The sequence below is a fragment of the Euprymna scolopes genome, chromosome 15 (genome assembly GCF_053919585.1).
Source record: "Euprymna scolopes isolate OS-2025 chromosome 15, ASM5391958v1, whole genome shotgun sequence".
In the NCBI taxonomy this organism is placed as follows: Eukaryota; Metazoa; Mollusca; class Cephalopoda; order Sepiida; family Sepiolidae; genus Euprymna; species Euprymna scolopes.
Window position 1 is genome coordinate 45,260,140 of NC_136496.1, and position 24,590 is coordinate 45,284,729.

General features: G+C 32.9%; 1 protein-coding gene across 5 annotated transcripts in view; it reads left to right on the forward strand.

Moving 5' to 3' along the window:
• LOC145293805 (protein tyrosine phosphatase type IVA 2-like) overlaps positions 1–24,590 on the forward strand; it is a 156,429-nt gene that overhangs the window by 106,331 nt on the left and 25,508 nt on the right. For 2 of the 5 annotated variants that reach the window (XM_080140383.1, XM_080140382.1), the window contains exon 2: positions 18,099–18,179. The exons of the other annotated variants lie outside the window; for them this stretch is intronic. The gene's annotated coding sequence lies outside the window, so the exon portion shown is untranslated. The remainder of the gene's footprint in view (positions 1–18,098; positions 18,180–24,590) is intronic. 5 annotated transcript variants of the gene reach the window in all.

The window sequence follows — 24,590 nt, forward strand, 5'->3', positions numbered from 1 at the left end:
GGTTTATTGGAAAGAGCATAAAATTTCACATTGACGCTGAAAATATCGTAAAAATTTAACCAATAGAAAAATTGATATATTTTTAAAGTTTAAAAATTGAAAAAAAAAATTAACTCGTACAATTCAATTGATTTCATTACGTAAAAAAAATGGCTGTATGAAGGCGCGCCGGCACTTTGTAAACACTTTTTTTAAAAATAGAATATATTTCTTTAATAGTTTATTTTGTAAGTATATTCCATAAAGAAAATAAACAACCCACTTTTAAAAGAGAAATTACGAGTTTTTTTTATATTTTATTCGCAGTTTTGTGTTAAAGGTGTCAAAAATTCTGATACACCTAATGCTGCTTACAGGCGTCCTTACTTCTTTTGGAAAAAGGGCGCAAACTTTGATTATTACTGTCATTTTGAATAATCAAATACAAACGAATTTTTCCTTTTTTAGTTTTTGCTTTTGCAATTTTTATTATCTCCAGAGCCATATATTCTATTATATGGATATTTTTTTATTAGAAACCTGTTATATAAAAAAAATCTGTTTAAACTTCATATCGCGTAATATTTGAAATTAATATTATTTAAAGCTTTTTAAAAAATATTTTTTCGAACAATTACCGAGTAAAAAAAGATTAAGTATCCCCCCCCCTCATAATATTGATTTTTTTTTATGCCCAGTTTTATTTACCGCTTTAAGGTAAGTGGAAAAAATAACATATACATATATATATATATATAATTATTGATCTTTCAGCTTTAAATGTTAATTTTTATCGACCTACATTTAATTTTCGTAACATGTAATATGGGGGGGGGCAGAAACACCTAAAAAAAATTCCTCTAATATATTTAACGAAACCCACTTTTATCAAGTTTATTTATTAATGAATAAATATGGAAAATTTTGTCTCGCATTTTAATTATTTTTGTATGCTGTAAAAAAAAAAATTTTTTTTTTTTTTTTTTTTTAAATTTATTTCAAGTTTCTTCTTTTGAATGGTAAAAAAGTTAGGATGATACTAGTAAAAATACAGAGGGGGTTAAAACTGTGGCGCGCGTTGAAGGTACCTCTTGATCTGTAATGAGTACGTACATAATACGGACTTCTGTATTTTCTTTACTTCTAAATGGCAATTTGAATAAGCACTCGCGTTTTAATTTCTATCGTTAAAATATTATTCATCCCGTCACCTGCACTTTGATTAAAGTTAGTAAGAGCCATTGTTGTTAGTTTTTCTTTGAGTCACGTTTCCGGTCTTCAGCAATGGGCAATTTGTTTCGAATTCATTTTTGTATCTACTCGGCAATTTTATAGCTCTAATGAGTGTCCTACTTCCTCGGATGTTAATAAATGGGTTATTATTCTCGGCATTTTCTTTTATTTCTCATTGCAAGGAAAGTCCGTTTCAGGCTTGTTAGGAATTGGATTTTCGTGGGGTGGCGGTGTGAGGGCAACACACCTAGAAATGAGTCAGTTTTTAGAATTGTTCTTATTACATATTTCTACGTCATGTATGGCGGATGATTTTTTTAGAGAATTTTTAAAAAGTGTATGCTTCGTTTATTTTGATGTTAGAATTGTTTTCGGTGATCCTCATAAAAATGCGTTTTTCTTTCCCCGGCGATTGCCGATTATCATAGATTAGATCGTTATTTTTATTTATTTATTTTTTTTACCGTTTGTTGTAAGAGGATCTCACCGTGACTAATCACGTGACACATCAGTAAAGAAATGTGCAATAAGTCAGGAAGCAAGTAGAACGTTATAACAAGAAAATGACCACCCTCCTCTTAAGTGATTAAATCTATTCTATTAAAAATTTCTGCTAACATGATAGTTAAGTCTGTAATCTATAGGCACCTCCAAAATTTACCACAGAATTACCCCCCCTCCTATATGTAAAACGATGTAACTTTATTATAAGTTAATATTAAAAGAAGGGCAAAATAATCTAGAAATAATTTTTTTAAAACTTTTTCATCGAAAATAATGAAATTGCGAGACGAAAATCGTGTTTACATAATTGACGCTTTAAAATAACGTTCCCATGTAGTAAGCATTCCGAACGTGAAAGCATACCCGTGTTTTAATAAATCTATCTAAAATCAACTTATAGTCAGATTTTCGTGAAGTTTTCGATACTGATCCATTTTAGAATGAAATTACATATAAAATGCAGTTTTCGTAAAATGTATGAGGGGGAAATATTTTTTTAATGTATGTCTACCCACCCACCCCAATTTATTTTTTCGAAACTCGAACAAAATATATTTAAATCGATCGAAATTTCTATTTATTATGAAATCTAAGAGTTCAAATAAGTAAAAAAAAAATTTTTTTTTTTTTTTTTTTTAAGTTTAAATACACGTATTGAACAAAAACTTACCTTGAAATTACAATTAAAAATTGATATAAATTTAATGATTTTAATAGCGTTTTTTCTAGTCAATATATACTATTATCAGTTGAATTGCCAAAAAACAGAAACTTCCTAAAAATGATTTTTAAAATATTAAAACTATTAAAATTCTATTATTTAAAAATGTTCCGTTACAAAATAGATTTTTAATTGCTTAATTTTTTTTTTAAATATTAAGTTATATATAAACATGGCTCTTGCCAGCTATTTTATCGCCAGATTAAAACCAATTTAAAAATATTATTGCACAAATAATAAACATTTTTATATGCCACTCTCATATATAGTTTCTCTTTTTACCAAATAAAAGTATGGAAACCTGTATTTAACCAAATGAGCAGTTTAGTAAAACCGTATTTCATATTTAATATAGAAATATATTATTATTAATCGTTAAACTGTAAATCTTAAAACCTAACAAAGTTATAACAAAGATTAATTATTATTTGCAGTTTCAAGAAGATAAACAAAGGTTTTAAAAAAATCATCATTAAGTCGCTTCTGCTTTTCAATACTTCATATAGGTAACAAGTCTGACGTCACAAGATCATGCGCTTCGTTCTTTACAATCGTTTGGCAGAGCCTAGTAATCTATGATAACCGTTGGAAAAAAGTTTTAAAGTGAGAAAGATGCATGGTGGAGATGCGAATTTAAGAATAAAGTTAATTTTGTTTTTAACAATTTGAAAAAAAAAAAAAAAAAAAAAAAAAACATACATCATATATACGATTTGATGCCATCGTACATTAAAATAATTCTTTAATTTCAGATTATTTTTAAAGAGTTTTAGTTTGTAAACTGCTTCTAAAAACTATTAATTACAAAACTTCAACATGAGATGAATTTCTTTTTAAAACTGGGAGAGTTTTCTTAAAATAATCAAATTCCAATTTCCTTTATCTTAATGCAGCTTTCATATATTTTACACAAGCCAATATTTTTCTTTTGCATATTTTGAAAGTATCATTTTTATTTATATTTGAAAAGTTGATAATCTGAGTTTTTTTTTTTTACTTGTTTGTATAGGAAACCGATTATATTTTGCATACTCTTTTCTCTCCTGTACGCATTACACCTGGCCGATGACGATTATGTCAGGATGACAGACAATATAATTTCTAATTTGTTATGCAATTTACTAAATAATACATTTCATGGTAACAATTAACAAGATAATTTTTAATGTAACGCTAAACTTGTGCAAGGAAGGAAAATATTGGCTCGTGTAGGTTTTTAAATGTAGGTGATGAACTGAAATGTTTACATCAAAGGTGTTCAACTGAAGTTTAATCTCTAGTTCCTCCTTGTAAGAAATTTATAACATGGACGCCTCTTCTATCATAATTGCAAAAAAAAAAAAAAAAAAAAACTTTCCTATCTTTGTTAGCGTCAGGCAGCATTTTCGTAAACAAAATTTATCAAGAACATTACTAAGCCACTGCTTTCCTGCAAACTGCAGCATGATTGTTTTCAGAGTCAATGTCAACAAATACCTGTCACAAACCATCACCCATAAGTCATCCAACTGTTCAATTCCTAGTTCTCTTGCTTTTCTAAAAACTTTCAACTTGTTTCACTGATTTGTTTACTTCTGATCACTATGTAATTTTGGAAGAGACTATGCACCAGTAACATGTGAGAAAATTGTATTGACTTTAAAACCAATTGACTGAAATTATTCTCTGTTTGTAAAGGCATTTATTTGATGTTGTGCTCTTTGATTGTGAAAAAATTATTTGTTGTTGAACATTTTGGCAAATATTGTTCATCTGAAGGATGACTACATTACTGTTAATGATACACAGCAATAATTATACTAAAAACTGAAATATTTTGTTGTTACCACGAAAAAAGTGAAATAGTCTGTAATGAAGTGTATTGGAGTTATTTTTATATATATTCTAAGTCAAGGGAAGATTTTGGATGTTTGTATTAGTTGTATTCCTGAAACGTAACTTTATTACTCACTAGGAGTGTTTTCACACAGACCGTCATCAGATTTTTCTTTGATAACAACCTTTAATCTGAGTGACAAGTCTTCAACCGTGTAATGCTGATAAGTGTATGAGTGGATACATCTGATACAAAAACATGGTCACAATTTGATTATTTCTTTGCAGTGTAATGAGTTAAAGGATAAAGTTTAGTTACTCTTATTTCTATAATCAAATTAGTAATCGAAACGGTTGATCAGATTTAATATAAAAATTGCAGAGGGAAGGAGCTTATTCTAGTTTATGACTCAGATTTACCTTGGGTTGCCCAAGGTCATAAAAAAAATAGTTACAAAGTGTAATTCATATTTTAATTTTTTTCTTTCCCTAATTTTTCACATCCCACTCTATCACCCCTTCCACCCTCATTCAATAGATTCCTCTTGTATTTTCTGTGCTGAAAATAATGAAAGTCATTTACCTTAGCTTTCAGTTTTTACATTTCTTCGCCCTTTTTCTCAAAAATATAATAGAAAGTTAACACTTCTTTTAAAATTTCTTGTTACTAGCTCCATGATGATTTTGAACCTTGAATTTCAGGGCTTTAAATTTTTATAGCTTTTTAAAGCCATTAGGAATATATACATAATTCCAACCGTTTTTTTTTTTAAATTTTTTTTTTAACTAAATTTGCGCAGCTATTTTATAAATTGTGTGATTAACTAACAATAACCTAAAAATTAAAAAAAAATCAATTGTGAATGTTAACATATACTGGCTTTGAAGTGATACTTGCAACATGTGGTTTTTCCGGTTAGATACAGCTTAAAGCCAAATAACTTCTGTTGATAGGTGTGCATGTAGCACCCTTTATCAAAACCTGTTTGCATGCTATAACCAGTATGTATCCCTATCTTTCAGTAAGGTTTCTGCCATTCACTTGTCTTTTCCATATTCATTGTAATCATCTGTAGCTATTACTTTTTAGATTTGCAATTCAATTGAAAATAGTTTTTGTTACATGAAGCAAAATATTGAAAGGGATCTTTTAATAGATGTTTTAATCTATTAAGAGATCCCTGTATCTATTTAAAAAATATATCTTTAAATTGTAAGTTTATACATACAAAAGTGAATTTAATAATTTCTGTTATGTGCATGTTATCAGCAAAATAAGGACACCTGACTTTGGCTGTCTTTTGTTTTTATTGTACCGTTAGCTTTTTCTCCAGGAGGTTCCTTGAATCCCATTTATAGGTCTTGGTATAAAGTTACCAGTGGCAGTGTTATTTTACAGCTATGCAGTAGTGGGATATTACAATAATGGCTAATAGTCAAACTATTGTTTTAAATAGTTTTAAACAGCTTGTCATAAAACAACCTGATCATCCACCTGGATGATCAGGTTGTTTTATGACCATCAATAAAAATAAGAGATCATCCACCTGGATGATCTCTTATTTTTATTGATGGTCAAATACTCATTCTTGTTGATGTTCTATTCAAAGCCAGACTCTGCGTTCCAGGATTACACTTGCCATTACAGATCAAGTTTATTCTTGAAAATCATCATTCCAACATCCAACATCCAAGAAATGGATAAATGGAGATTCCAAGTGACAGCATCCATAAAAAGAAACCATAATGCAGTTCCCTGATGTTCACCAACTGTCATAAAAAAGTCCTTTGATATTTCGACGACCATATGTACTTGATTTTCATCAGTTTATCAAAGAACATCTTGAATTAGTTTCCATTTCTTCCAGTGTGCCTTGGAATGCAGAGTATACCACCGGACTTCATTGAAAGTTCTTGTTGTGTTTGTCCATCAATCAAGCAGTGTCTATCATACAACAAATGACACTAAATACGGTTTGGCAAAACTTTTTGTGATTCTTTGAAAGATCTTCATGGAGTGTAAAAGTAGCCCAATCAACCAAACTGATCTTCCAGATCAGTATAATAGTAGTTCAATTAATACACATTATCTCAAACATTCCAAAATGTTTTATTTTTTGATTGATAATTTTTCACAAAATTGTCAAAATTTGAAATGAGGATTTTAAACTACTTTTTCATTTTAGATATTATTCTCACATATAATCTGAATTTTGTATGAATCTGTGCTACAACAGATATAAGTGCCAAGTAATAATCAGTTTTAGATGAGTCTTCTGGGGGTTGAGGGTTCAATCTTCAGTGCAAGTTATATTAAAGAATATAATGACAAATTATTTAAGACCAGGTAATTGTTGATGGAAAGGCTACATCCATCAATTAGTTTCATTCAAAATTCTGTACAAATTTCAACCAGACTCTGTATATATGTATGTATGGTTTGAAATGCATGAATTTGTATATGAATGAATTGCCTATGGTAAGAATAAATTTAGAGAAGAGTCGAGTGTTTGGCACCTAAGAAAATCTGTCGATAAGAAGTCCTGTGAATGCTGTCACCCTCCCCCCCTTTTTTTTCTTATTACATTTTAAGATGGTCAGAGGTTACATCCAGGTATGTGGAGTCTTTTCATAAAGGCAATGTTATCTTTTAAAAGATTTCTTCTCTGTATAATGTCTTTACTCCCCTCTTCTGATGGGAAGTGTTTGGCTTTGAAATGCCATGGCCTAAATATTGTATTCCCTTTTGAACTGATAGCATAATCAAATTTAATAGTAAAATTTTTTTTTTTTTTTTTATCCCATTGTTTTAACTTATTCTATAAAGCTGGTTGGGTGTATATGTGAGTGTATTTATCATACAAGTGAATGTTAAACATAAAAAATAATATACGTGAAAAGTATTTATAAAATGTTTGCTGAATAGGTGTGAGAGGTTGGCATATATGGATCTGCAGAAAAAATTTCCACTTAGGGGCCAAGGAGTCCGGAGTCTAAGATATCAAAGGAGATGGAGTTGGCATCCTAGGAATTCTAGGAGTCAAACTTTTACCATCCCACCCTGCAAGCCTGTTTACATAAGTCGAAATGTGAGAATAACATGGCATAAAATTTTAATTACAATTCACTTCATTTGTAACATTTTTTAACAAAATGATTCTATTTTAACTCTTATGAAATTGTTCCAGGTTTTGAGATTTTAGCATATGAGTGAGATAATCAGATTTCAAATTACTATATAAAGTTTAGCAGTTAGCATGGACCCAACTTGTCGCTATAGCTACATGTCATAAACTAACCCTGGTTATCCAAATAAATCTATATATCTATAAAAGTGAAATTTTGTGTGTGTGTGTACATTTTCCTACAAAACTACTGTTAATTTTCAGTCTAGACTCAAAATTTGACATAAGGTGTATTGAGATTTGGGAAAATCTTTTTAATTGGTTTTCGGCCAGAAATTTGACTGTCAAGGGATCAAAGTTCAACGATTTGACCTTTAAAAACTCTACCAAACTCCTCCGCCAATTTTGGGTCTAAACACTTGCAATTTTAAATGTAGGTTACTTGGACATGGATCAAATTTTTTTAATTTAAGCCCAAAGCAATAAATGTTAAGGGGTCAAAATTGGAGTCTGTTAAAAAAAAATTTAACCTCTGTGGTCTATACGAAATTACTCGGCCAATTTTTCATCTAAACATTTGAAATTTTACATAGTGTATACAGGTATAGGGCAAGCTTTTTAATTAGTTTTTGGCTGAAAATTGTGCCGGCAAAGAGTCAGTTCAAAATTTGACCTTTGTGGTCTCTAGCAAACTATTCAGCCAATTTTGGCTCTAAACATTTGAAATTTTACATGAAGAGTATTCAGACATGCAGCAAGCTTTTTAATCAGTTTTTGGGTAAAAATTTGGCTGCCAAGAAGTCAGTTGAGAGTTGACCTCTACCAAACTACAATGTCAATTTTGGGTCTAAACACTTGAAATTTTAGATGTAGGTTACCTGGACACAAGTCAAGCATATATATATATATATATATATATATATATATATGCACATAGTTATAATCAGTACATGGGGCCCGAGCAAAGTCAGGTTGAACTGCTAGTAAAAAAATTTTAAAATGTCATAGATTAAAATGACAAAAACAAATGTTTCTGATGCAAGTCTATCATGTAATCTAAAGAAATTTTATTTTTAAATGGACAGCATGGTAGCAATTTTATATTTATGGCTGATTTTAGAATTAACAGGGCTTCCCGGCATTATCCAGGCCATATAAAAAAGCAAAATTGCATTTGACTATACTTGCTATACTTAAAAAAAAACTCAGATAATTACTAAATGTAATCGCCCTAAAAATGAAGTACCTGACCACCTCCTGACCAAAGTCTTTGCAGACTGTATACAGGATATTGAGCACTTTTTTATAACTATATACCACTTTAAGCCAATTTCTTAAATGCTGCCTCAGTCTAGAAAAATTTCTCTCTGCAGTCTGTTGCAACGGCCGTAAGAGTAACATAATAGAAATGTTTAAACTAAAATAAATGTTATTTAAAAAAAAAAAAAAAAAAAATACCCTGGTGCGAACCTCAAAAAATGAAATCCATAAGCCAACACTATCCATTAGGCCAACTGCGCAATGTTATCACTTTGCAAATTTGTTTTTAAAATGAAAGTAGGAATGAACAGCATTCACACATCTGTAGAAAAAGCGTTGAAGGAAAGATGACTACACTTGCTAAATGATCTTTATTTTATTATTTTTTACTGTGCAATAATTAAAATGATTTATGTAATGTTCATACATTTAATAGTAATCTGATCTCTAAATCAACTATCGATAAAAAGAAAAAATTAAAAATAAATTTTTTTTTTAATTAACTGCTAATAAAAAATGCCACGTAAATAATACAAAATGAAAAAACTTACCAAAAACGTTTTCAAAAATGTTAAAAATAAAAGAACAAAATGTCCGTCATAAGGTGGGTTTGAATGCAAAAACTAATAGTCATGTCTCAACCCTCTATCCCATTTGGCTATGGTGATGGTCATACATAACATTGTTGCACATTTATGTATTTGAGAGATAAACAGTTCATGTACAGTAAAGCAACCGGCCCTGACGGTATTCCAATTATAGTACTCAAAAAACTTCAACCAGAACTAGCACCCATACTTACAAAACTGTTTAAACGTTGTCTTAAGGAAAATTGCTTCCCATCACTCTGGAAAATCTCATCAGTATGCCCTGTATTTAAGAATTCAGGTGATCGTTCATCCCCCTCTCAGTACAGGCCAATAAGTCTCCTGTGCGTCATGAGTAAGTTGCTGAAATCTGTGTTAAATAGAGAAGTAATCAACCATCTCAGCAAAAATAACCTTCTTAGTGACACACAATATGGTTTCCGTTCTGTTAGATCTACAGCAGATGTGCTTACAGTTATAGCTCATAGGATTAGCGAATCTCTCGACAGAGGCAACCTTTCTAGGGCAATTGCTCTTGACATATCAAAGGCCTTTGATAGGGTATGGCATAAAGGTTTACTTCACAAGATCTCCAGCTATGGTATAGCTGGAAATGTCTTCTCAATTATTAAATCATTTCTCTCTAATAGGTTCATAAGAGTAGTAGTCAATGGGCAAAACTCAGAAGCTCATAGTATTAATGCTGGAGTCCCTCAGGGGTCCATCCTGGGCCCAACTGTTTTCCTGATTTACATTAATGATCTTCCAAATCACATCCTTACATCATTCGTAGACATTTATGCTGACAACACTACCATCTATCATAGCACATCTAAGACAGTAAATGACCAAGTTCTCTCCGATTCTCTCTCCTCTGATCTTGATCACTTTGTACAATGGGGAAAGGAGTGGTTGGTTACTTTTAATACATCTAAAACCAAGCTTCTATCTTTACATCATCAACGTTCTGATCCCCATCTGGCATCAATTAAAATGAATGGCTCTCGTCTTGTGGAGGCCTCAAGTTTTGGCAGGCTTCTGGGCTTGACCTTTACTCCTGATCTTAAATGGAATACATACATCAAATCTATTGCCAAGGCCGCTGGAAAAATGGTCGGATCCTTCTATCGATCCAGTAGATATCTCACTGCTGATGCAATTCTCTATCTATATAAGAGCCAGATACGTCCAAGGATGGAATACTGTTGCCACATCTGGGCAGGAGCTGCTAGAAAAGACTTGTCCTGCCTTGATAGGGTTCAAAATAGACTTCGTGGCCTGGTGGGAGGTGTTCTTTTCTCTTCGCTGCAACCTCTATCTCACAGAAGAGATGTTGCGAGTTTGTCTCTGCTTTATCATTATTTTCATGGAAAGTGGTCGACTGAGCTTCAATCTATGGTCCCCTCTCGCCAAACTTTCACAAGAAACACTAGACTAGCTGAAAACATTATCAATAATTTTCCCCACTCTTTATCTGTACCTAAACCTAAACATAGATTCCATGATCAAAGCTTCTTTCTTAGAACTGCACACCTGTGGAATTGTCTTCCGTTTTCCTGCTTTCCAGCTGTCTATAATATGGTTGTCTTCAAGTCCAACGTGAACAAGTTTCTGATGAGCCGTTCCACTTAAGTTAACAAATTTACCGAACTTCCATTACTATTGATTACTATATTTTCCTTTTCACTACTCTACACTCTTTAACCCTTATCCTTGAGTGGCCGATCGGCCTTGATAAGTGGTGACGCCTATGTAAAAAAAAAAAAAAAAAAAAAATGTACATACAGATGTTAAAAGCGTTTAGAAAAAGACAATTTTGTGTGTGTGTCCCACCTCCCCATCAGATTCTGTTCTTTTTAAGATAGAAAAAACATTTTTCTCTGAATTTTCAATAATACACCTCCGAAGAATTGATGGCTCCAACAATATCACATTCATGGGCCGTTTTGTAGTTTTTTACTTTTAGCTGCACACACACACACACACACACACACACACACACACACACACACACACACACACACACTGAAGATTCAAATTTTCCATATTTGATCTTTAATATAAATAAATCTGAACATCCATTTCTTCAATTTTGTTTTCTCATTTGAGATTGATTTAAGATATTCTAAAAGGAGAAAATTGCTAATTCATTCAATTTGTAGCATTTATTTCGAAATTATTTTAATTTAATTTTTGTAAAATTCAAGTTATTATGCAGCATTTTAAGAAATGTAAAATATGGTTAGTTATTTTAAATCTTAATTCATTTCTAAAATGTGTTAATATGCTATGTTTGTTTTGAGCTCATGTTTTATTCAAAGATTTTTATCTGGTTTCCTGCCAATTTATATCATTAATGGTTCTTTTTCAAAATGTTTCTTACCTTAGCTCACAAAGAGGAATCTGAATATCAACTAGCAATTGTAGGTTATTGCATTAAAGTTAGTTTTGGAATGAAATCTATCTAGCATTGTCACTCTTGAAAAAAGCAGCTTCAAATTTATAGCTTTTCTGGATTTAAAGCTTGCTTTTGTTAGTCTTAAAGTATAAAAATAAGTCTGGTGTTTTGAGGTGTATCCATTCTATATTGATAGATTTATTTTCCTACTGATTTACATTAAATAGCATAAACGAAGCACATACAGCTACCGGTGTGGATGAGATACATTATGAGTTTCTGAAACAACTTCCTCCCAAATCAATAACACCTCTTTTAAATACACTCAACGAAATATGGTTTAAGGGAAAATTACTCAATAGCTGGAAACATGCTATCATGATACCCATCCCTAAGCCAGAGAAAGACGGTTTAGATCCATAAAATTTCAGACCCATTGCATTGACAAGTTGTCTTTGCAAAACATTTGAAAGAATGATAAACGACTGAATTGGTACCTGAAAACTAACGGCTCCATTGCCAACATACAAAGTGGTTTTAGAAACAAGAGAGGAATAATGGACTACATAATCCGATTGGAAACCTTTATCAAAGAACCTTTCATTAAAAAAAGAATGTGCAATAGCTATCTTTGATTCAGAAAAAGCTTATGATACAACATGGTGACAGGGTATAATGAAAGACCTATACAATCTTGGATGGGCAGATTACCCATCCCGATAAGATTTACTATCTGATAGCAGTTTTAAAGTAAGAATTGCACCAACTCGATCGAACACAAAAATACGGAGTCCCACAAGAATGTATTTTATTAGTCACATTATTCAATATAAAAAATCAATAATGAGATAAATGTGGATGACCTTGTAATCTGCCATAGATAAAAGTATACCTCAGAACACCAACTACAGATGTTCATAAACAAACTAACACAATGGACCCCAGAAACTGGTTTTGAATTTTCAACAACTAAATGTGTACATTTCTGTAATCCTAAGAAAATACACAATGATCCTACTCTCAACCTAAAAGGAACAAAAATCGAAATAGCTGACCAACATAAATTTCTGGGACTTATTTTTGACAAAAAACTCTCCTTCATCTCTCACTTGAAACATTTGTTTTAAATATTTTAAAACTCTACAACTATGAAGGGTTATAGCAAATACCTGAGTGGAGATCAGACTGCTCATCACTCCTAAAATTAGATAGAACCTTGATAAGGGCCAAACTAGTTTATGGAAGATTCATATATGATTTAACCAGAAAGTTATCTTGATCCCATGTATCACACAGGATTAAGACTTGCCTTTGGAGTACTCAAAACCTCCCCGATAGCTTATATGCTGAAGCCTATGAACTCCTAAGATTAACGTGAAAAAGTAGGCTTATAATATCTAAAATTTCAATCAAACCCCAAAAACTCTGCCTATCAATGCACTTTCAATCCTAATTACACACATCTATTCAAAAAAAGAAAAAAATGCAATTAAACCCTTTAGTCTTTACATAGAAAAACCGATAAAACCACTTACAAACAACTCTGTAAATCAAGCCAGAAAAACTAAACTACATTCTGGATTCTTACCCAAATTGGAAACACAGATGGTTTCAAAGACCAAAAAAAAGGTGGGATATGCTATTTTAGAAAACCCTATTCGGCAGAAAAGGTTACCAAATAATTCTTCAATCTATAGTGCAGAAATTACAGCCATAAATTTGGCGCTAGATATTATCACCAACCAAAACTCCAAGAAATTCATTGTTACAATATTTCTTACTATATAATGGGGTATGATCTCACACAGTCGGGAGATTCTATTTATAAACGATGCTGCTAGGAACTGACGAATCAAATTAATTCACGTCTTGCTACCAACCAATCAGAAACTAGAATTGCTCCATAAATACTAAACCTTTCTGTAGCAATTTTGCATATTTTTCTTCGTGTCAACACTGGAAGAATCTTTTGCTCTGTCAATTCCAACTCGAGGACTGTCTACTGCAAACCAGTCACTTACCAGGACTTGTGTAGAACAACGAACCATCAAAAACTGTTCTGAAACTAAACATGGCTTACACTTCTAGATTCCTATTTGTAGACTCATTTTCAGTACTTAAATCATTAAAAAAGCTAAATCAAACTGCTACAAAGGATCTAATCTATCATACAACACAAAATTTTCTTTTGTTGGATTCCTAGTAACTATGGTTTCCGTGGAAATGAAAAGCTCTAAAACTCCAAATAAGTGACATAAAGTTCCCATACTTGGATTACAAACAATTTTATTACAAAGAAATGGCAAGAAAACTGGAACAATTGCCAAAATAACCAACTTTTTCAAATTATGCCTATACTTTAAAAAAAAAAAAAAAAAAAAAAATACTCAATCCCGGAAAATCACGTAAAGAAGTAGTCTTATGCATTCGGATAGGACACGTACATGACTCACTTCTACATAAAAGTGATTAACCTCCTGAATGTATACCATGTCACGAACCTTATACAGCAAAACACTTTTTACTTGACTTCTATGTCTTCTCACAAATTCATTAACACTACAAAAAGGCCACAAACTTAAAAGAACTCCTTGAAACAAAAAAACCCAAAAACCATTTTAAACTTCCTAAAAAGGGCAAATCTATGCCATAAAGTAAACAATACCAAATATACCCAGTGAAAATCAACTCTGAAAGCATCTAAAAATTTAAATTTTATATACAGCATTAAATGACCCAAAGAAGGTTGATACATTGGTTAAATAAACAATTACATTAAGTGGTTTACAAATATATTCTAACAGGCATTTATCTTGCATTGAAAATGCCACTTCTCAAAGTATTTGGCTGACCTCCATATTTCTTTTATAAAATAATAGCCTGTGTGCCGGCATTGCCCGGGTGTTTGGAGGTGTGTGTTGAGCAAAAAAAAAAAAAAAAAAAAAGTGGCATTAGGCAGGCAGGCTTGAACCCATACTGCGAAGGAGGAAAAGAACATGAAAAAAAAGTGACGTCTTTGCTGTTGCATCCATCGCCAAACCGGAAGTGATGAAGGTTTAAATTAAGGCTAGTCAATCGAAAAGAGGGGACTTTAAAAAATATAGGCAAAAAAAGTGAATCCCTCCTTGTAGAAAAGTGTCCAGTTGAGGGTGAAGGAATTAATGTTTTTAGCCAATTTTTTGATATTTGTCATCCGGAGACGAGCTTCAAAACGATACCGATCTCATGAAAAGCTGTTGCTGTCAAGTTTTAGGCAGATATGCAAACATACATACATACATTTTAAACAGACAGGTGAGATTTCTATAATAGATGGTAAAAATGAGTGTTAGAGTTGATATGCTTCAAATTCGGATGATTGAAAATGATCAAAATCAGGTCACATTTTCCTGAAACTGAATCCTTGCTATTTAATAGCAAATGCATTTGAATTAATGACACCCATATGTATTAAAAAAAAATAAATTACTCCATTTATTATAGTTAAATGCCAAATGTTTTATTGTTTGCGCAGTAGTATTGTCCTTTGATCTCTTTATATCAAAACCAAATTAAACCTTAAGTTATAGCTTTTTATACAGCAAAAAGTACGATGCCATTATTTGAAGCTAATAGAAAAATAATAAAACAAGGTTGATGAAAATCATGCCACATATTACCAAGTTGTAACAATTCTGAATAATTGCCATTTGCATAAAAATGAAGAAAAAAACACATTTACTGGTTATGATCTAATTGTAAAAAAATAATCCTTTTATTGATCTTTTACTAGAGGCTTTAATTTCATTTTATTTTTAATTTAAATAATTCTATTAGCAATAACCACTGATCTTAAAATGCTTTGGATAATCAGATTTTAAGGTAGTTTTACTAATATGGTCTTGCTTTAAAAAACAAAGCACTCAAAATATCGCCATTTTATTGAGAAATAATGTATTGATTAAATAATCTATATGATATATTTAAAGAATTTTGAGCAAGTGATAAAAATCTTAATGCTATTAAAGAGCAATATTACCACTCTGAGAAATTTCATCATGAAATTTGGAAACTATTCAGGGAAAAACATGAATCTCGCCTATTATTCAGGTACAAGACACTGGCTTTTTTTCTTATTTTGAAGGTGATTACTTATGAATAGCTTAAAATATTTTGCGAAAAAAAATAAAAATAAAGGCAAGTACAAAAAATAGGAATTTAGTGAGTTTTGCATATATTTTTAATATAAAATGATCCCCCGTTTCCTGACTGTTCTTGCCTTTTAGAACAGTTAACACTCAGTTATTGATATTTATTCAAACTGAAAAGTTATCAATAAATAAATCTTACCACTAACTCTGAGTGACAAACCCACCTAAAATACTTTCCCTTGAATATCTATCATTAACCCTAAATCTGAGTGATAAGCCCCACCCCTCAAATCCCTTAACTATACCACTAACCCTAAGTCCGAGTGGCAAACCACCATCCTACAAAACCACTAAAATCATGCGTATATCCCACATTTTCTACCGCTTCAAAATGTTTTGAATCGGCACAAACAGAATGAGTAGCTTCATAGTATAGTTGTCTGAAGTTTTGCAACGTGCTTGATTTATTTTTTCAGCAATTTCCATTGTTTGGTCTGAGATCCAGTTTTTGTTTGCTGATTTCGAGTGTCTTGGAAATCACACAACAGTTTGCCAACACTCATCTGAGGTAGCATCTTGTGTAGCTCGAGATTTTTTAATTGATTGGATAGTTTTATGCTTGATACATCATCAGTTTGTTTATTTTTTTTTTAATGTACCTGAGAAACTTAGCATGCAATGTCATGGCTTTGAGATAAAGATGTAATTTTACTCATCCCAATACTTGATTAGAATCAAATTTGCTACTAGTTTCTGCACACTGGAATGTTTGATAATCAAGGCACTCATTGGAGTACTATGTATATAGTTATTAGCGGGGATGTTGAAAATGTGTGTTGGATACAGTAATATGATTTGTTACAGCAAAGTTGACAAATCTTTCATCATTAGATTATTGTTCATCACAAATCATCCGAGAATGACTGTTGATTTCACCTGTGCCTGTTTGGGAATTCCAATCAGCTGCAATAATTAGATTAGTCGAAGGTACATGATCGAAAGTAGCCTGCAAGTTGTTGTAGAAATAGTTTTTACCTTGATCGTTATCGTTAAGGGTGAGAACATGATACTGAAAATGATACCTTCATTGAGAACCAAACCTTTTAAATGGATACGAGCCAGGTATTGGAGAGATAAGTTCCCAGGCAAGGTGTGATAACTAAAAGTAAAGGCAATTCCATGAAGATAGGAGTTATCAGTCTGACCATTGTGGTAGAGGTATTAAGTATCATGTTGAGGAACTTGGATTTTACAGCAACCTATATCGGGAAATCTGACTTTTGAGAGACCTGCTTATGTCGATACTGTACTTGAAGATGGAGTATATTGCTAACATTGTGGTTTCTTCCTACATCAAGTTTCTGATATTCCAATAGATTTAAAACAATCCATACAAATACAACCATATTATGCTATTTAGTTTAATGTGAAGAAGTGGGTGCCCAGCCTAGGGCATAGGCAGGAAGGACTGGGATGGGAGCAGATCTAAACTTTTGTAGCAGAAATTTTACAAACTGTTTCGTTTCATTTTAGTAAAGTTTCATTGCATCATTTTTTTTGTGATTATTATAATTAAGGCAACTTAAAAATTGTAATTATGACTGGCTGTGCCTTAGGCCTGATTCTTGATAGATACAAAATTTTGCATGATAGGACCTGTCATCATTCCTCAGTTGGGACAGTCAACATTAAACGAATCTCCCTCTCTGTCAGAACGGAAACCATACTTTACTCTTACATAAACCCAAAGTCACTTGTTTAAAATGAAATGCATGTATGTTCATGTTTTAACACTTATTAAAACTATAACTAAATGAAACCAATATTATACACATATGGTACCATCTCATGTTTCCATTTAAAAAAAATGTTCATCATTAAAATGTAAACAGATTTCAGATTAATTTCTTATTTTAATAAGTTATAACATTTGTTTAATCGTTACCCTTATTAATTTTACAAATGCTGATTTTATTAAAATCGAAATGACTTTCAACTGTTCTTTGGATTTGGCAGTTTTAATGATACTTTCTTAGGGTACAGGTGAAACCAGATATGACCGAAGAGGCATAATTTAAACTAAAATAACTAGAAAATATATTCCAATTTACTCCTTTTTATTGAGTCATATGTCGGTATCTATCTTAGCATAATGTAAGTTTTAAATTGCATATTGTGTGCAGCCTGTGAAATGAATCCTTTATGAAGACAAGATTCAAAAATACTATTCTATGAATGGAATAATCTAGTATATTGAAAAAAAAATGTCACTAAGCGTTAACTTGTTATATATTGTGATTTCTGGTGAGACATCCGTTTCAATTTTAATCCCCTACTACTCAACAGGATTTGCTGGGAGGTATTGTCAAAAAGACAGACAGCCCCTCTACACTAGCATGGCCTCATCATCTTTGGAGCCCCATTAAGGTGTGTACAGCATTTTGTTTTGCATCAACAACTGACAACTATTTTACTGATGATATCCTCCATCAATATTCTTCTTTCACAAAAAGTATCAATAGAGATCATATAATTCTATGAACCATCAAAGCATTACTTCTCTTCATTAGTTTGAATTAAACAAAAACAGTTTTGATATCTAGAAAGAAAATATAAAGACGTTTTTCTCTCGTTCATTTAATTTCTTTTAGATTTTTTCGATTCTTTCAAACTAATCTAATAAATGTGTATATTTATTTATACATATATATATGTAATATTTCAATAGTAAATTGAAGTTGATTAATCAAAACAGTACACACTGATATAATGAATTGTATCTGTTTTCTGATTATACCTCAGTAAATATCAAGGTCGGCTGCAACAAATGGAATAAAATTATTTTTGTTTGTACCATAGCAAGAGTTAATGTAACTTGTAACAAAACAAACTTGATTTCTTTAAATGACAAAATCGTTTTCTTACATTTGTAACTGTTATATTCATATATATCTCCTTTTAAATTAATGTTTAATTTGATTTTAGTAATAAAAATTCAAAAATTATAATTTGTTAGCAATTATTATTTTTTCTTAAATTTTGAAATGGAAAAACAATCCTCATGTTTCTGTATATTTTTTGTGTCCTATAAGTGTGTGTGTGTTTTCCCAAAACCTCTGGCCTTGGAGAGGAGACTAAAACTTGCTTCTATGGTTCCAAATGATCTGAAATAACAGCAAGGGGAGACTTGATTCCAAAGATTTCTCATATGTTATATCTTCCTTCTTTTGGAAAGCGGGCACGATTATGAATCTCCAGTATCAAATAATCCTTATATACTGAAATTTTATGTATGAAAACCAAAGAGGGGGGATATAACATAAGAAATATTTGAAATCAAGTCTCCCCTTGCTATTATTTCAGATCATTTGAAACCATAGCAAGTTTTAATCTCCCCTCAATCAATGCCAGAGGTTTTGGGGATTTTGTAATTCATATGCAAAATTCGGAAAAACAAATGACTGATTGAAACATTGGTAAAAAAAAAAAAAAAAAAAAAAAATCCTTTAAAATGACCATTATTGTAGGTTTTCTAGAGTAAAATTCCAGGAAATGTCTAGTTTCCAAGACATGAAGAAATTATAGTTTTAAAGTGATCACTTTTCTATATTAATTTAATGTAAAATGAACACCCACTTTATAGCCACTTTTTTTTTTTTTTTTTTTAAGGGCCACCATTCGCTTATGCATGGAGTATTGTTGCTACATCTGGGCTGGTGCATCTACCACTAACCTCTCCATCTTGGATAGGTTCCAGAAAAGAGTTGTCAATCTAATCAGTCCCACTTTATCAACTAAACTCCAACTCTTGTCCCAGCCTCACATTGTTGCATCTCTGTGCATGTTTTAATGAAATGTTTTCTGATGAACTCGCTGCACTTATACCCCGTACATATCCCCGACAAACCCGTTGAGCAATGATATCTCACCCCTTCACTGTTGAGGTCCCTAGATGTCAAAAAGCTTTCTATTCTAATAGTATCTTGAACAGCTAGACTTTGGAATTCCCTTCCTGCTACCGGCTTTCCTGGTCGTAATGATATGCATAAGTTTAAATGTAACATAACCTGACATCTTGCTAATCTTTCCTAGACATAGTCCCAAAAATTAGCCTTTTTTGTCCAAGTGGTGATATGCCTTGTTAGGAGTTAACGTGAGCAAAATAAATAAATAAATAAAGCTGGTAGAGTGTATATGTGAGTATATTTATCATACAAGTGAATGTTAGACATAAAAAATGATGTACATGAAAAGTAATTATAAAATGCTAAATAGGTATGGGAGGCTGGTATATATAGATCTGCAGAATAGATTTCCACATAGGGGCCAAGAAGTCGGAGTCGGCATTCTAGGAATTCAAGGACTCAGTTGGACTTTCACCATCCGACTCCGCAACCCTGGAGATAATATACAGAAAATTACAACCACAAAAGTAGATTAATACCAAATACATAAAACAGTGATAAATATTGAGGGGAAACAAAAAAAAAAAAAAATCGCTAAATATTTCTTTGGTGGATATTTTAATTTTGCAAAGAATTGTTGGATATATATATTAACCACACATGGTTATTTGCATTTCTGTAAAATCGGTTTAATTCTATGTAGCAAAATATAGGTTGTTCTAATAAATAAATCTTTAATAAGATCTAAGCCATCAGATGTAATTTGATGAATTACACAAACCAAAATTTCCTAGTTAAAAAGTTGAGAAATGCAAGTAATTTAATTAGAAATATTAGATTATCATAATGCAAAAAGGAAATTTGCGGGTGTTGGAAAGGAAAGACAAAAACAAGTAATTTTCTTTTTTTTTTTTTTTTCCAAATGTTAATCCTACTTGATTAGTCAAAATTTCTAGTGATCTAAATAAAGAAAAACCTTTATCAAAGTCATTCAAGTAAAAAAATAAGTAATGACAATTTGATATTGAAACAATTATGTAGAGCAGCTTCCCTACCCATTATACCCCCCACCCAACAAGCACATATTAGAATTAGGCTCTGAAGATTGGGAAAAAAAATAATTTTCTATCATTAAACGCAGACAATCAAATATGTTTAACATCAAGTGTTCAAAACATCTCATATTTAAGAACTTATTTTATTTTCCTATTTTTTGACAACGGGATAGAATTCAGTGTTATAGCATATGTAATGACACTCTACATACTGGTCACAAACATCTCTTCTATGCAAATCAAAAATCACATTAACTATAATGCAGACCCAATTTACAGTTATGCATAGGGAAATTTGGGAGGGAGTTGTTTGTTGGCTCTAAAGTGGAGTTAGAGGCAATCGCCAGGACAGCAGTTCCGCTTTCTCCGCTACCATTCAAGCAACCTTCTGGCTGTTACTCGGTGAAGGAATTACTGATTGCCCTTTATTCACTATACTATTATAGATTTTTCCGAAATCACAAGTTCCTATCTTTTGCAATTCTATGTGTTCCCTAATTATTTCAGCATGCTTTCTTTTGGCTGTCATTATTTCTCTCTTACAATCATTTCTAGCATCTACGAATTTTGCCTATTTGTATTTGATTTTTTGCCTATTTGTATTTGATTTATGACGTACAAACTGGCAGAATGCATGCTGTCTTTGTGCCATAGCAGCTGAACAATCTGTAGTGAACCATGGGCGTGAGTGGGGCTTGCTATAATACTTCTGTGTGGGAACATGTGCTTCAATGCCCGCTTTGCACCATTTAGTTGGCACACTGTTCAGCAGGAAGAGTGAAGATATCTGTCCATGGGGCATCTCTGTGTTCTCTAATGGTTTCCCAGTAAGCCCTGTTGAAGTACCTTGTGGTTTTGAGCAATAATTCCTCACCTTGAGGTTGGGATTTAAATGAGATGTCAACTGATACCACTAAGTGGTCTGCATTTCAAAGTTGACTGTGGGTATTAGTCGCACAATCCTCAGGTACTGTGGTGAAGAATACGTCTTGGCACCAAACAAGGGAGGGAGGCCTCCTCATTCCTGGACAGCAACCTCCCTAGAGCTGGTGACTTGATCAAATCACCGGTTTGCAAACCTAAACTGCTTAAGTAGATACTCTGCCTATCTATACTCCATACGTCTTTGCCAATTAGCTGAGGTGCGGCCACAAGGACTCATTAGAGACACCCAGTGCTTAGCCTTGTTTCCTGACTAGGATAATGAATGCAGTCCCTCACATTTACCTTATTCCCTTCCCCTATACCTGGGCATCTTGGAAGTGCTCATTTACCATATATGCTAATATGATTGGACTGGGCCACTCCTGTCGGACAGGTTTGAGGGTACCGGTTTCATAGTTGCTGGTTGCTGTTTCTCCACTGACATTACAGGAGCCCTAACTCTTTAATAGCGTTTAGAACGGCTGTTCTATCATCAGTTGTGTAATATCGGGATATTTGTAGTGTCATGTTACACATGGAAAGGCACCCTGCACTCATCTCTGGACATTTCCGAGGCCACATTCCTGTGGATAAGGAGCCTACTGATGGTCTGCTTGTGTTGCATGATGGTGGCTATGCACGTCCGTTTTGCCTAGCACCTCAATCTAGATCTGAAACTACGAAATAGAATGAAATGACAGCTTAATCCAAAAAAATGTTCAAACCAGACACACACTCACACCTCCTCCCTTGAGGCTTGCATTTACACATATCCAAGGACTTAGAACTAACTTAGATGATGTAGAATCATTTCTCCTAGCAAACTCCCCTGATATTTTAGCACTAAGTGAAACTAACTTGCACTCCTCCATCCCCTCTAACATCTTGAACATGTTTGGTTATCTTCCACTTTTTCGTAAGGACTTTAACAGGAACGGACTTAGAGCCTATATTTGTAACGCCCTCCCCATGTTTCGGGAATCTAAACTAGAATCAGGTGACCAGGCCTTCATGCGCTTTAAACTAAATTTACAAAATAGCATTAGCTACCTGTATTTTCTTTATTGCTCTCCATCAACCCAAGACTGTACTATAATCAATCATGTCTCTGACAGCATAGATGTAGCACTCTCCTTTGACACTAGCACCCAAATACATGTATTTAGTGACTCTAACGCCCACCACAGAAATTTGCTTGGCTTCTCTAACTACAGTGACACAGCTAGTAGCATCATCCATAACTTTGCTATATCCCATTCCTTGACAGTAACATTCTCGACCCATCTTCCAGGTCATCAGGGCCAGCAAGCCTCACTTCTGGATCTATTTCTGACAAGAGATCCTGAGGATCATGTAACAAATGCTGATTGCCCACTGATCATGTTGTGATAATGATAGAATCACTCTAAACTCTCGACCCCCAAGTTGAAGAGCCATTGCTCAAAACGACAATGTACTAAAATAAGGCTGACTGGGATGCCATTAGAAATCACATGACAACCCATGGGGAAATATATTTTCTCTTCCTGCAGAATAATGCGCAAATGAGACTACTGAATGGTTCAAAGCAGCAATTGAAGCACATGTTCCTACACGGAAGTTCTATAGCAAAACCCACTCTCCCCAATGGTTTACTTCTACTTGCACAGCTGCCATTGCTCAAAGGTAACATGCATACTGTAGATTTATCCAGCATAAGTCCTGTACAAACAAAGTATATAGAAGCTAGAAGTAATTGTAAGAAAGAAGTAGCGACAGTTAAGAGTGAATATACTGAAACCATCAGGAAATGCATTGAAGCACAGAAATTAGGACCTCATGATTTCTGGAAAATCTACAATAATGTAAATAATGGGCAATCAATAATTCCCCACTATCCAACAATCATGAGGTTGTTTGCACAGAAACTGAGAAAGCTAACATGTTTGCCCGTTATTTTCCCTCAAACTCTACCTTGGACCCAGCAAACCATTCCTTCTCTGATTTTTCTGTGGACAGAAACCACACAAGACTATCTGAAAATCACCCCTACGATATCATAAAAAAAAAACCTAGACACCTTAAAAGCATGTGGACCTGATCTCATCCTGGCTGTGCTATTAAAAAAATGCTCCACTGAGGTTCCTCCAGTTCTCTCTAAACTCTTTAAGAAATATCTTAACGAATCTTGCTTTCCTGACAGTTGGAATATTGCTTCTATGGTACCAGTTTACAAAATCTTTGGCGCACAAACTGACCCATTAAATTATTGCCCAATTAATCTCCCGCTTTTCACCAAAATATTTGAGTTTTTAATTAATCAATCTGTAGTCTTACAGCTGCTGAACTTCTGTTTGACCATCAATATGGATTTAGGCAAGCCCGTTCTACTGCAGATATTCTAACTGTAATCTCTGAATGTATATACCAAGCACTGGATAGGGGATGAGGAGGGCAGTAGCTCTACATATATATATCTAAGGCTATTGACAAGGTATGGCATGAAAATAAAATCTATGGTATTACTGGACGAATGCTTAACATAATTAAATCCTTCTTAAATGAGAGAAGAATCCAGGTTGTCCTCGATGGGCATACGTCCAAACAATGATATAAATGCAGGTGTACCTCAGGGATCGATCCTTACCTGTAAAATTGTCTGACATGGGTATATTTGCCAATGACACCACGCTCTATAGCAGGCATGTGGAGAAAACTAATGAGCACATATCTAAGGCAATAGCAGAAACCCTCGAGGAAGACCTTTAGTCTGTAGTGGAATGGGGTCAGAAATGGATGCTAACATTCAAAGCTGCCAAGACAAAGCTTGTTTCCTTCATTAATTACATGAAACCTTACCAACCACCAGTAGCTATGGCTAAAGATACATTACCTGAAAGTACTTAGTTCAAACTCCTCAGCTTAACGTTCACAGGAAACATGAGTTGGAATAAATACATTGAAACCATTGCCAA